Here is a 13,128-nt window from a genome sequence, read left to right as displayed (position 1 = left end):
TAAAGAAGGTTATAGGTGACAAGCTCCTAGTTCAAACAATATTGCCGAACTTGACGAGGAAGGAAAAATCATATTGGAACCTGAATTAGTCATAGAAATAGAACCTTGACAGCTTTGAAATCGATCAATTTCAAAGTATCTCATCAAGTGGAGGAACTTAACCGCTGAAGATTCTGCATGGTAGGATGAGAATTTTACACAGAAGCATCCAAAACTACTCAAGCGTTGAGGAAAACACTTTTTGAAGGAGAGGGCATGTTAGGTCACTATACTACTGGTGTAGACCCTTATTGTTATTAGTGCAACCCCCTTATTGTATTGTTGTGCCCATGTAGTCCCCATATTCTTATTATTGTGCCTCATGTAAGCCCATTATTGTTATTGTTATGCTCTTACATTATTATTGTTATGTCGGCTTTGATTATATTGTGACCCCTTAGACTCCTATATAAAGAAAGGAGGTCTTGTGAGGCTTATTTTGAAGTCATTGATCTATTTCTTCTTCTATTTTGTGAGCTCGTTGTATAACAATGGTAGAGATTTAACCTCCATAAAGTATTCTAGAATATTTTTAGAATATTCTTAGTAGTATACACAAATCATACGCTGAAATTTATTTCCAAAGTCGTTATGTATTTTTTATCTTTTTATTTAATTTCAATAATAAAAAATGTAATAAACAAATGCCATATGAAATGAGTGATGATTTTTTGGGCATATGGTATTGAGAGTCTTGGTATTGGCCCATGGTATTGTAATAAAGTATATTTATAGATTAAGAGTCTCCATAATAAAGTGAAGGTGAATCTCCATAGTTAAGAATCTTGTTGCATGTTTTTTTTTTAAATGTATATATGTTTAACTTATATATTAATTTGTTTTGTCTAAGGATGATAACTTTGTTATCTGAATCAAATGTTTTTTATTTTGTAAAATCTTGATTTAGAAGTGTTCCAAAAACGTGTCGCAAAATTCTCCCCTAAATAGACATTCTCGTTTTTCATTAATAATAATAATTATTATTTTAAATAAAATTATAATTTAGTTAATTCTTATATTTTTTAAAATTTTAGCAATTTGAGATATATAATGAAATAAGTATTTGGATGTTTATTATAAATTAATGTTTATGAATATTTACGAGCCATTTAACTCATTTATCACATATTTAACTTATATAGTTGCGCTAGTTTATATATACTACTCTGTGATTAATCTAAGATCAAATGTACCACAATGTCCCCATACTTCAAAATCACAATCTTACCTTCATCGTCAATAATAACTTTGACAATAACTTTAACACTAATAATATAATTAATTTTTAATATAATATTTAACATTAATAATATAATTATTTTTTAATATAATATTTAGCATTTCAAATACCAACCAAAAGACTAAAAACCACTTAACAAAAATGCTTTAATCTATAATTAAATCCTAAAGTAAACATAGTACCAAGTAACCAACCAAAAGACTAAAAGCCACTTAACAAAAGTGCTTAAGTCTAAAAGCAAATCTGGGAGTAAGCATGGGAACAAAAATCTATAAATAAACACAATAATTTTACTAATTAAATGAGTAGTTTTTAAGTGTGATTTTTTGGAAAGTTTTCTGGTTTATTTTCCAATTTAATTTGTCTAGAATTTGGTATGGATTCATTGAAATCATAAGTTTGACAAGTAAACTCTTCACAATCTAAAAGCCCCAAGGACTTTTGAGGGTGTTGAATCTATATATATAGTCAAAAAACCAGTTTTAACAACACAAATCAAAATTTGGCCACAATATTTTTCACCAATAAATCTCCTAAAATTTTAAAAAAATCACATCTATAAATTATCCTTAATTAAAAATGTAAATGATATATATATAAATAATAATGTAAAAATTCTCTTAAAAAAATCCATTTTATTTATATTTCCAATATTTGAAAAAATAGCAACTTTAAACTAAATTTATATAAAGATTTTCAACAATTAAAGATTGCATTTAATTACAATAAAGGCCACTTTAACAACCCAGATTTTCCCATTGCATTTAATTCTTTGAAATAAGAATCTTACTTTCATGGTGGCAAAACAACTTTATATAAAGGCATTCATGTCAAAAGATTATTTACTTTCTTTTAAAGTGTGGTTAAATAAATTTGCATTGCATTTTGGATATCCATCCCTTTTTCAGTGTAAATATAAATTGAAATTAACTAGCAATTGTCCCAAAAGGTACAAAGAGAGGCCGATAGGATTATTAAATTGGAATTGTTGAATTTTTATAGAAGAGTTAAGTGTTTTGTGGAAAATCTTATTTTCTTGTACTGAATCATTGTGCAATTACCCTTTTAAACGCTTTTTGTTGTTTGATAAAATAATCAAAATATTGTTTTCAAATTTCCATAGATTTTCTCTTACAGTAAATTTCAAATACAAAATCAAATTACAAAGTATTATTTTGTATGGGGCACAACTCTTCTACATTTTGGTCATTCATGGCGGATATTCCAGACAATAGAAGATAAGCTATGAACAAATTAATGAAGAGCAATGAAGAGCATTTTTTAAAAAGGGAGGGGCTAGTTCCCAATCAGAAGCATCATAGGGTCCTCTTTTTTAATTACAATATATGCATATCAGCCAAGCTGACAGCTGTCACATCAAAGTCAACAAGCTGTCACATCCACATTCGCATAATATGCTGCTGCGCAGCTACACCATGGGGGTCGAACGCGGGCGGGTGCGAAGTACCGACTTCCTCGACTGCTGCGTCATGCACTTGCGTGCAAGAGCAATGAAGAGCATATTATTCATGAGGAAAAGTTGTGTTTGCTTATCCATGGAAAAGAACGAAAATATCTGGAGCTTTGACATTGTTGAGGATCAGACTGTTGTTACAAGATTTCACTCCACAAAGAAAGTTGAAATGTAATTGAAATGTAATATAGAGGCAAGTAAAAGAGGAATTTCCCTCAAATAATCACGATCAGCTCTGGAACCCTATTAAACAATGCATCCTTCTCATGCCCTGAATATAATTAAATAAGAACACAATTTCCTGAAACTCGTGGCATGCTTTTAGGGCTACGCTAATCCCAAGAACTCCACCAGTTCATCAGTTAATCCAATCCTGTAATAATTTACTTCATTAACCTAATTAAATTAGATTAGTGACTACCCACATTGAATCTTTAATTTTTACAATTCACTATTATGCTACTGCATTTCAATGAATTTGAGTTCATGGTCTAAAAATTCTTGCAATATTTGAGTTCATGGTCTAAAAATTCTTGCAATATCAGAGATATGACATCTCTTGTTCGAGTCACATACTTCCGTCATAAATAGACATGCCCAATGGTCTCAATAGATTTTTCATTTCACAGAATTTTGCTTGGGAATTTCCATCAACAGGTTCTTTGGAATTCATACCCCTTGATGATGATGCAACAAATATTCCACTGGCCAAGCCGTCCGCAATTGTTCGCCATCTCTATTACGATGTTCAACTGGTTCCAACAAGCTGAACATCTGTTGGCATCTGCTGGCCAGCTTACAGGTTACTCGTCAATGAAAATCGGCTCCAGATCTACAAATACAGCAGGGGGGACATGCTTTCGACTCTAGTTTTGCTGAAGAAAGTGTTGAAGGCATCATCTCCGCGACCAACGGTCTTCTCACTGGGCATCTGGCCATCAAGATGAATGTACCAAGACACTAGAATAACTAAAACTCACAATCTGTCTAAATTTATAATATGCCCCAGCTCTACACGAATTGTTCCCGTGATATTGTTGGAGGACAGATTTCTGTAAAAGCAGCAACGTTATCCGTTAGTCACATTGAATATGCTTAATGCAATTCAACAACTCATTATGTTATAGGTCAATTTAGAATATGGCCCAGGATTACTTACAGATAAGTTAGCCTTTTAAGTTTTTGAAATTCCAAAGGAATAGTTCCATTCAAACGGTTGCCATGCATATTGCTATAGGACAAAGGACAATGAAGGCATATTGCTATAGGACAAAGGACAATGTAGGACAAAGGACAATGAAGGCACAACATTAACATTGTTAGCCAGTGGGAAATTATGCTCCGCAAATTCATCACATCTCATAGCTTATGCTCTTCTTGACGAAGTTGACTTGGCATTCATTATTCCCAAGTCGACCCACTTCAATGCCTTCGACATTATTGCAAAACCAGTTTCATACCTTCATTATTATCGCCCATTCTTGCATCAACCACTCTCATAGCAGTTGATATTATAATTGTTAGCATTCATTACCCGTATCCTTGTTCACTTACATTGATGGAGGAATAATCTACCGCTCCATAAGCCATTTCGCTCATGGAGTTGTTGATCGGTGCAAAGGCGGTTACAGACTTGACAACTAAAACATATACAAGATTTGATGGCCACGTTAATAAGCACCATCGATTAAGAGAAGTCAGACCACATATCCACACAGCTTAAATGAGGAAGAGAAGCCACATTAGTCCAAAAGATTTTGTAATCATCATGTTTCATAATTTCTAATTTATTGCATCAAGCTCTTAAAGAGAGGGTAGATTTCGAAATGTCAACTATTTTATGCAAAATGAGCAAGTGCCCTGGTAAACGAGGCAACCATTTTCATTGATATGGAATGTGCATTACAAAATGTAATAAATGTTCTAGAACATCAAATAGTAAATGCTTACAACATACTACATTTGGATGCGACAAAGATAAACTTTAGTAAATATAGCTTGACTCTTTGTTTGATTAGTAAAATAATGTATTTTCCTCCCTCCCTTTCAATTGGTGTGTGTTTTCTCGGTGAATATCTACATAAACAAAAACGTCAAACAACACACGGGTTCAGGCACCAAGTATGGCTCTAATGCCAGTGAAAACCAACACCAGAGCAAGGGTGGAATTATATTGTAGGAGCTGTTGTATCTCAAAAAGTATTTATCTAGCTTTAATTGACCACTTGTGGCATTTCTGCAACATTGCATGAGGCTGTGAAGTGCTTCGTGTGAAAAATTTGAGTCACCTTGCTCAGATATGTCCCCTGAGCACTGGAGGAAATGATACTCCTCCAGAATCCAGAGTTTACACATCCTATGCAGTTCTTTGACAAGTAAAGGGCAGCAAAGAGAGTAGAATCCAAAATAGTATTCCCAACCTACATTTTCTTCAAGTTTGGAATCTGAGACAACGTTGAAGGTATAGGCCCCATTAACTGGTTATTCTTCACAATCCTGTAAATTTGATCAATGTGTCAAAAGGAGCTTTCACTCCCTTCTAAGACAGGGCAAAATACAAAAACATCCACAAATTAAGCTAAATTCTTTACAATAGCGAGCAAGTGCAGAATGTTAGGATACTTACAGTTGTTATAGTTGTTTCAACTTCGATATTGAAAAGGGAATGTCTCCATATAAATAATTTAAAGAGACATCTCTGCAGCAACATTGAAGATCAAATCAAGTCAGCGGTTTCTACGAAATATAAACCATGAGAATGATGACTTGTAGATTTGACTAGAGGGACGTTTAGACGCACACAGCAGCTTGGTTCAGCATCAGATATCTTCTCAAAAGAGAGTTGTTTTCAGCGTAATACTTAACAATTATCTATAGTAAAGTAATATATGCATCTTGAACCAGACTACGAGTGTTGCATATGGTGAGATCTGCTTTAACCAACTTGTAGTTGAACAGTCATTTTTGTTTGGACAGATAAACGCTTGAAAAGAGACTTTCCTAGATAGGTGGGGTGAACATTTCTTTAAAGGGATTTTCAAGGGTTTTTCATGAGCCGTTCTGTAACACTCCTAACCGATATAACTACATAGTAAAAAAAAAATTAAAGAACTGAGACCGAGAACAGGAAAAGTTCGAGCTGTACAATACAAAAAGAAAAAGAAAAAGTATGAATGACCGTCAACAGAAAAGAAACGTTCACCTGGTGTAGAACCGAGCCATCCAGGCGCCTAGGAAGGATTTAAACTGCAACAAAACCCCACTGGTTGTCATTCGGCCACATGAAGCGCTCACTGTGTAAAAGAGAAACCAGAGAGCTGAATCCAATGTAAAAGGCAAGGGAGAGACCATTTCCTTTAATGTCACTGCATGCAGAACACTGAATCAACTATGAACAACATATATATTATAAATAGCTGCTCCATTAAGACTATCAGTTTAATTGCAATAAACCCAAAGTGCTTAAAAGTAATATATAGTGAGTGAACTTCTGAATTCACGTACATTGACTCTGAGTTTTTTAGATTTCCAATCACTGGGGAAATTTCTCCTCCGAGGTTCAGATGAGAGAGATTCCTGCACAACACAAACCAGAGCAAATACAAACATATGAGCTTAAAGTAAGCATATAATCAAAACTCAAATAACGACAGACTGCCCAGCAAACATTCTTAATGAGTCCCAATATAACATATTCAGAGTATATGCTCCATCTTACATCAATTCCAGTGGAAAAGTGATATATAAACTTACAATTCAACCTATAAACTTAGTGTGATAAATTTGCATTGCATTTTGGATATCCGCCCCTTTTTCAGTATAAATATAAATTGAAATTAATTATATATATATATATATATATATATATATATATATATATGGAATTTATTTGTCAATTTATTTATAAATATTTAACTAGTATAACTACATTAATATTTTTAATATGGTTGATATAGTTAAAGACTTCATTTATATTTATCATTGATAAATATATAACCAAAAAAATTATTGCAACAAAAATATTATTATTAACTATTACAACAAAAATATTATTATTAACTTTGATTTTACTTAATCTAGTTCTTGATAAAAAAAACAGAGGCGTTGAAGAGTTTCTATCTTTACAACCAAGATATGAGACAATTTTTCTAAAATTAGGTATACTTTAAAAATCCCTAGAAAATTGATGGGCATTCTCACATCAAATTTTTAAATTTATTAAAAGTCAATGCACTCTAACAAACTCTCCAACACACTACATCAGTTGATAAGCATTCAGACGAAGCATAAGCTAAGCATATTCCCTTAAGAATCAATCTCGGCCCTAAATTAAAAAATAAAAGATAAAAATCCACAAATCCTCATCCACCATAAGTTGAAATAAAAAACCTTCAGCTAAAAATACATATAGCTAAATATTAGTTAAGTTGTAAGGTCAATTGTGCAGAATAGGGTTTCTCTTGCATGGATGGGTTTCTTTTGCAAGGATTTGTGCATCCTTGTTCAACAACCGTAAGTGAGGTCATGGGCTAACTTCATTCTCTTAATCGCCCCACTTGATTGATGCTAACCATAGGTGTAGGCTAGGTGGCTCCTACTTTCAACGAGAAGCACCAACAACAGTGCAAACTTGAACTAGTGGCCAAAGCTAAAGCAAGTCCAAAGTTAAGGGCAAATAAACTAAGATTTGCATTTGCTAGCAGGTGATGAGGGTTTAGAGGTAAGTAACTATTTCTAGAAGGTTTTTTCTTTTTCTTTTAAAGGCTCTCTATCCCTAATGGAAATATAGTTCAGTTGTTTGCGATAAATAGAGTTAGGACACACAGTATTTTATTTTATTCTTGAACTCAATGTTCCGTCCAGAGATTTTGTAAGACTGACTTTATTTTGAGTCTAACTCCAAATTTTGTAGGAATAAACCATGAAATATCTATTTGCATATTACCAGAATGGGCACTAAGAGGTTAACCCCTGAGGTTAATTGCCAACAACAACATTGCTTAGTAATGGAAAGAATACCACGACAAATGCTTGACAGTTGAGCAAACACCACTCATACGATTTGAATAAGGTTGCGAGTATTCTTCTAGGTGGGGTTGAAGGCCTTCTCGCATGCTGTACAAAGCAATTGTCCAACACCAGAACATCACCAACTTCCCACGTGATGTCCACACACTCTTCTTGAGTTAAATCCACAAACCTGCCTCCATTATCTCAATATCTCTTCTCTCACTCACAATCTGAATATTGAAAAAAATTGAAGAGAACAAAATGATGGAGCATAGGACTTGCTCTTCTCAGTGTTACAAGTCACTTAAATAAGATTACATTGGAAACATCACTAATAAATGACTCGAGTGAAACTTGACTTAAACTGGACTAAGTGAAAATGAACTAGGACACTTGGAGGGACAGTTTTGACACCTAATAGGTGGTTGGGATTAGATTCTCCAACAGTCCCCCTTAATTACAACCACATAGAAAATTCAATTAAGATACCTGCTGGTCTATGTCAGCTAGGTTTACAATTTAAAAATTGACTTCAACTTTTCTTCTTCTCTTTTTCCAGATCCTATAGCCTCTAAATTGTTTCAACTTTTTCTCTTTGTTGTATCCTTCAAACCTCAGTTTCTTCATTTGTTGGTGCAGGTCTTCCATTCTTCCAGGTTGTCTAAGCATATCTTGGACTTCTTCAAAAAACAACTTGTATGTGGGCTACTACCACATATTATCTTATGTAGTGTTTTTTTCATCATCGATCTGCTACAACATAAGATTATAATAAAATAATGTTTCTTCAGGACTCCAATACCTGAAAATTTCATTAATTTCTTTATCATGCATGATGTCTTCAACATTCGTTTTTGCAACTTCTATGCAAACTTTTCTAGACATGGTGTTGCAAGCCATGCTTTAAGGAAATTTAATTGTTCTTCAACATCATTCTGTGTACCTGCACATTGGAAATCAATATCAGAATTAAAAATATTTGCATAATCACATTGGTTTTGTTCCTTCTGCTCTGTAATGAGAGCTTCCTTTTGTTGCACTTCCAACTCTCCTTCTGCGTTTGTCTCTATTTTCTCTTTGTGGGCTTCCTTTTCTGCCTCTTCCTTAGTCTCTGTTTCTGTCTCTTCGACTTCTTTACTAACTTGTGTTGTTGCAAATAGGTTGTCTTCCACTGACTCAATTAGACTTTTATCACTGGATAACATCATGTCTATATGATGTTCTTGCTACATCACTTGCAACCATTCATCATTAGCCAACAATTCTTCATCAAATTTTACTTCAAAGATATTATTTGTTGGATTCACCATAGTATCAACTGCTCTAATGGTAGTTTCATTGTCATCAACAAGCTCTGTTGCTAGATTCACCAAACTTTCATTAGCAATATATGTTGTTGGATTCACCAAATTTTCATCAAGAAGCTCTGTTGCTGGAATCACCAAATTTTCACAGTGGGGTTCACAAGCATCTATTTGCTCCTTCTCTACTACTTCTACAACTTCTTCACAGACATCATCCACTTGTGGCCGAGCATAGTGGGATTCAACAAACCTTTCATCTGAATGTAGATCTACAGCTATAGATCCAGCTTCATCTTCAACTTCAGTGCTCCTCTTTACACCAAAACATCTCTCAAGAGTATCCCATGCCTCCTTGGTCGTCTTGAGTTCTGAAATCAGGGGAAGAATGTTGTCATGAACATATTCTTTTATGCATTTCAATGCAAAGGCATCTTTTTGCCTCTTCACTTCTAGATATTTGGTCATGTACCTTGACTCTTTCCAGTGAATCACACTCCCAATCCACTTCGTGCCTCACCTTTGTCCTCTCATGCCTTGTGGACTTTTTTTTTTAAATATCATGGGTAACGCTAACACTCGGTGGGACGAGCAGAGTCCGCGTGCTAACTCTTCTGTCGACCTTGTAGGGCAGCGTTAGTGCTCTAATGCACTGTCCATCACAACTAACTTGGATGTAGGGAAATTTGATTAACGCGTTTTCTCCTCTGATTGCTCAGCGTTAGTGCACTAGTTTGACTAATGGAAAGCGTTAATCTCCAAAAAAAAATCTTCAATGCAGATTTCGTAGTAACCTTCGTCTCATAGCTGCTTCACTTTGCTACAATCTATGTAGTGAATCTCTGTTCTTTTTTTGTGAATACACACACATATGAAATGTTGCTCATAATGAGTCTTACACTCTCTTCGCTCACATTTCTGCTCTCTTAAGGAGTCTTATGCAAACTGACCTATCTCTTTTGCTTATCTCAAGGAGTCTCATGCAGGGTAAGCTCTGACACCATGACAAAAATTGAAGAGAACAAAATGATGGAGCATAGGACTTTCTTTTCTCAGTATTACAAAAACATCACTAATAAATGAATCGAGCGAAATTCGACTTAAACAGGACTAAGTGAAACTGAACTAAGACACTTGGAGGGACGGTTTTGACACCTAACATGTGGTCGGGATTAGATTCTCCAACAAATATGTCTTAATAACCTAATCATAAGGCTAAGGATTATATAATTTTTCAAATCTGTTCAACCACTAGTAAAGTAGATATGTTAGAAATGTTTCATTTTCCACCCACGGTCAATTTCACTAACACCGTGACAACGGACGCACGGATATGTTGCTCTAAGTCGCCCCGACATCATCACCCGACACGTTAAGTGACGTGTTATTGGCAGAAAATCCTCTTAATTTGAATTAAGATAGAGACGAAATAGACTGGCCAAATGGTTTTAGTAACAACTTGACTATGTTAGAGGGGCATTTCATAGATTGCGCATACAACCATGCGCACATTCTGCAACATGTTTGTTGTCAATGAATGCATTGACAAGAAACGATTATCGAAAAGTGCCCCTCTGCTCGATTATGGAAAGTTGTCTCTCTGTTCGATTGGGACGTTAATGGAATCTACGTCTCCTGATTTAAATTTAAGTAACTTGCACCTTAATTAATGGAGAGCTTTCTGAAAATCTTGTCCTCACTGGGATCTCACCTTTCATGTAGTTGAGGGCCTTTGAAAGCTTGTCCCCACTGAGATCTCGCCTTTCCTGTAGTTGACACCTCCAAACAAACATGTATCAACAAAGCTGCACCTATATTTAGATGATTCTAATATATTTTATCAAATAAATAATTTTGAAATATTTTTTTTTTTTAATTTAGCACATTGCGTTATTGCAATAATAATAGAATACTTTTTATTTATTCCACATGTTAAATGTTTAGTTTTTGTTTTTGAATAATCAACTCTTCATATTGTTTAGCAGTATTCTTTTTTGAATGTATGATAATATGGTTTTTATCAAAATCTAGTTGGTAAAAGTGATATGATCTATTCAAGCGATCATAATAAAAATATTTTATATATTTTATTATAACCTTTCATTAGATTTTGATTATTTTATGTATTATTAATTTGATTTTTCTTTCAAAATAAATTCTTATTACAAGTTTGCACATCATAGATATATGACCTAATATATGTATATACCTTTTATGGCTGAACTATGGTGTTGAGTAGTCACCATCCCCTCTTCCCCTCTTGCCTGCCTTAACAATTTAAATATTTATGTGATTTCTTCTATTACAATTAGTATAATATTTATTTATGTGATTTTTTATATTATAATTAGTATGATATTTGATAATGGTATTAATAAATATTTATAATAATGATGATGAAATATCAATAATTATTGGATCATCATTGATGGGTTACCTAGATTAGTTTTTAATGATATGGTTAAGATTATATGTATATATTTATTGTTCAACATACTTATACTTATTAATGTTTCAATGTTATGGATATGATGATAATAATTCACATTCTTGATGATGGGAAGGTAGGTGTGGTATTCTTTGATGACTATTAACATGATATATCACATTACAGTGACATGATTCACCTTTGTATTGGATCATAACTTATTACAAGACTTTGAGTTTTTTATATTATTAGTGGGACTTCTATTTCAAAATAGTTTGTTTTTGTTTGTTTGTTTGTTTTATGAAGATTTTATATATCATAATTTAAATGTATGGTTTAATGAATGTATATATATCTTTGATGGTTGAAGCTGAGTAATCCTTATTTACTATTATGTTTATATGAAGATATGTTGATGTTTGAATTATGACGATTAGAAAATGGTGTTTGCATGCATTAATACTTGAGCTCTTAAAATTTTTAGTGATTTACAAGATTATAATTAATACTACAATTTCCTAATGATATCATTAAATATTCTTAACAATGAATAAGAAGCATTGGTAACTATTGACCTAATGATATCATAAAACATTCTTGATAATGATAATGACTAGGAAGTACCGATAACTGTTCAAAGGATTATCCCTTAACGATATGGTTAGGATTATATACACACACACACACACAACATACTTATTCATGTTTGAATTATATTGATATGGATGCTAATTTTTCATATTCTCAATGGTAGGTAGTTGTGATAACTTTTAATGACAATTAGTATGATCTATCACATTTCTATGACATGATTCACCATTGTATGGTGCTTGTATATCGGGATCTCCCATTCACTGCCTTGCTAGAAAGATATTTCAACATATGTATGCACATGTGTTGGATACATTGTCATTGATTAGTTTCATATTATAATCGGCGATGTATTAATATATTAGATACCTTTTATTCATGGTTTCAGATGATGTATATATATGTTAAATAAATTTTCATTGATGGATTTTATATTATGATTGATAATGTGTACATGTGTTTGATAATTTTCTATGAAGTGGTTTCATATTATGATTGAGGATATGTACACATAGTAGGATGCATTTTCATTGGCAGGTCATTTATAGGTTTCATATTGTGATGTGATTATTATAATGATGATAATTGCTATTTTGGATTCACTAACTTATATTATGGTAGGATTATTATAATTATGGTAATTGGTATTTTGGATGGACTAAATCATTATAGTTTGAGACATAGGTGGATGAAAAGGAAAATGCACTCAATGGAAGGGTTCTTGTCTCATTAAAGTTGATTATATAGTCCTAGGAACCTTGGAAAATAGGAAAAGGCTTGTGAAAATATCCTCCAAAGTTAACTTGAGTAAATGGGTAGAAGGGAAGACCTTTTATTTTATTTTTACCTTATTTTAAATAGTTATAATTTCACCTTCAAGCCCAAATTCACCCTTGCATGAAAAAATGGAAGGCAAAGAGACAAATCTAGTGGGGGAAGTTACAATAATATGAATTATAAAAGAAGTGGCATGCCCATTGTTGGGGGAACTCATGAGGAAATTATTTGTGGAACTAAATATGATTGATGAAATTCTACATGAGGA

General features: G+C 33.2%; 1 long non-coding RNA gene across 1 annotated transcript; it reads right to left on the bottom strand.

The window, feature by feature from the left end:
• Positions 1-4,176: 4,176 nt before the first annotated feature.
• On the bottom strand, positions 4,177-6,100 carry LOC149239078 (uncharacterized). Its single transcript, XR_016245429.1, has 3 exons — positions 5,956-6,100; positions 5,380-5,451; positions 4,177-5,249 (listed from the first exon to the last, which is right to left on the bottom strand). It is a non-coding gene; the product is annotated as an uncharacterized LOC149239078 (long non-coding RNA).
• Between the last annotated feature and the right edge of the window lie 7,028 nt (positions 6,101-13,128).

The sequence above is a fragment of the Pinus tabuliformis genome, chromosome 8 (assembly GCF_031772625.1).
Source record: "Pinus tabuliformis cultivar Carrire ecotype Pingquan chromosome 8, CPIR1, whole genome shotgun sequence".
NCBI classification, from domain to species: domain Eukaryota; kingdom Viridiplantae; phylum Streptophyta; class Pinopsida; order Pinales; family Pinaceae; genus Pinus; species Pinus tabuliformis.
This window is presented reverse-complemented; position numbering and strand designations above follow the sequence as displayed.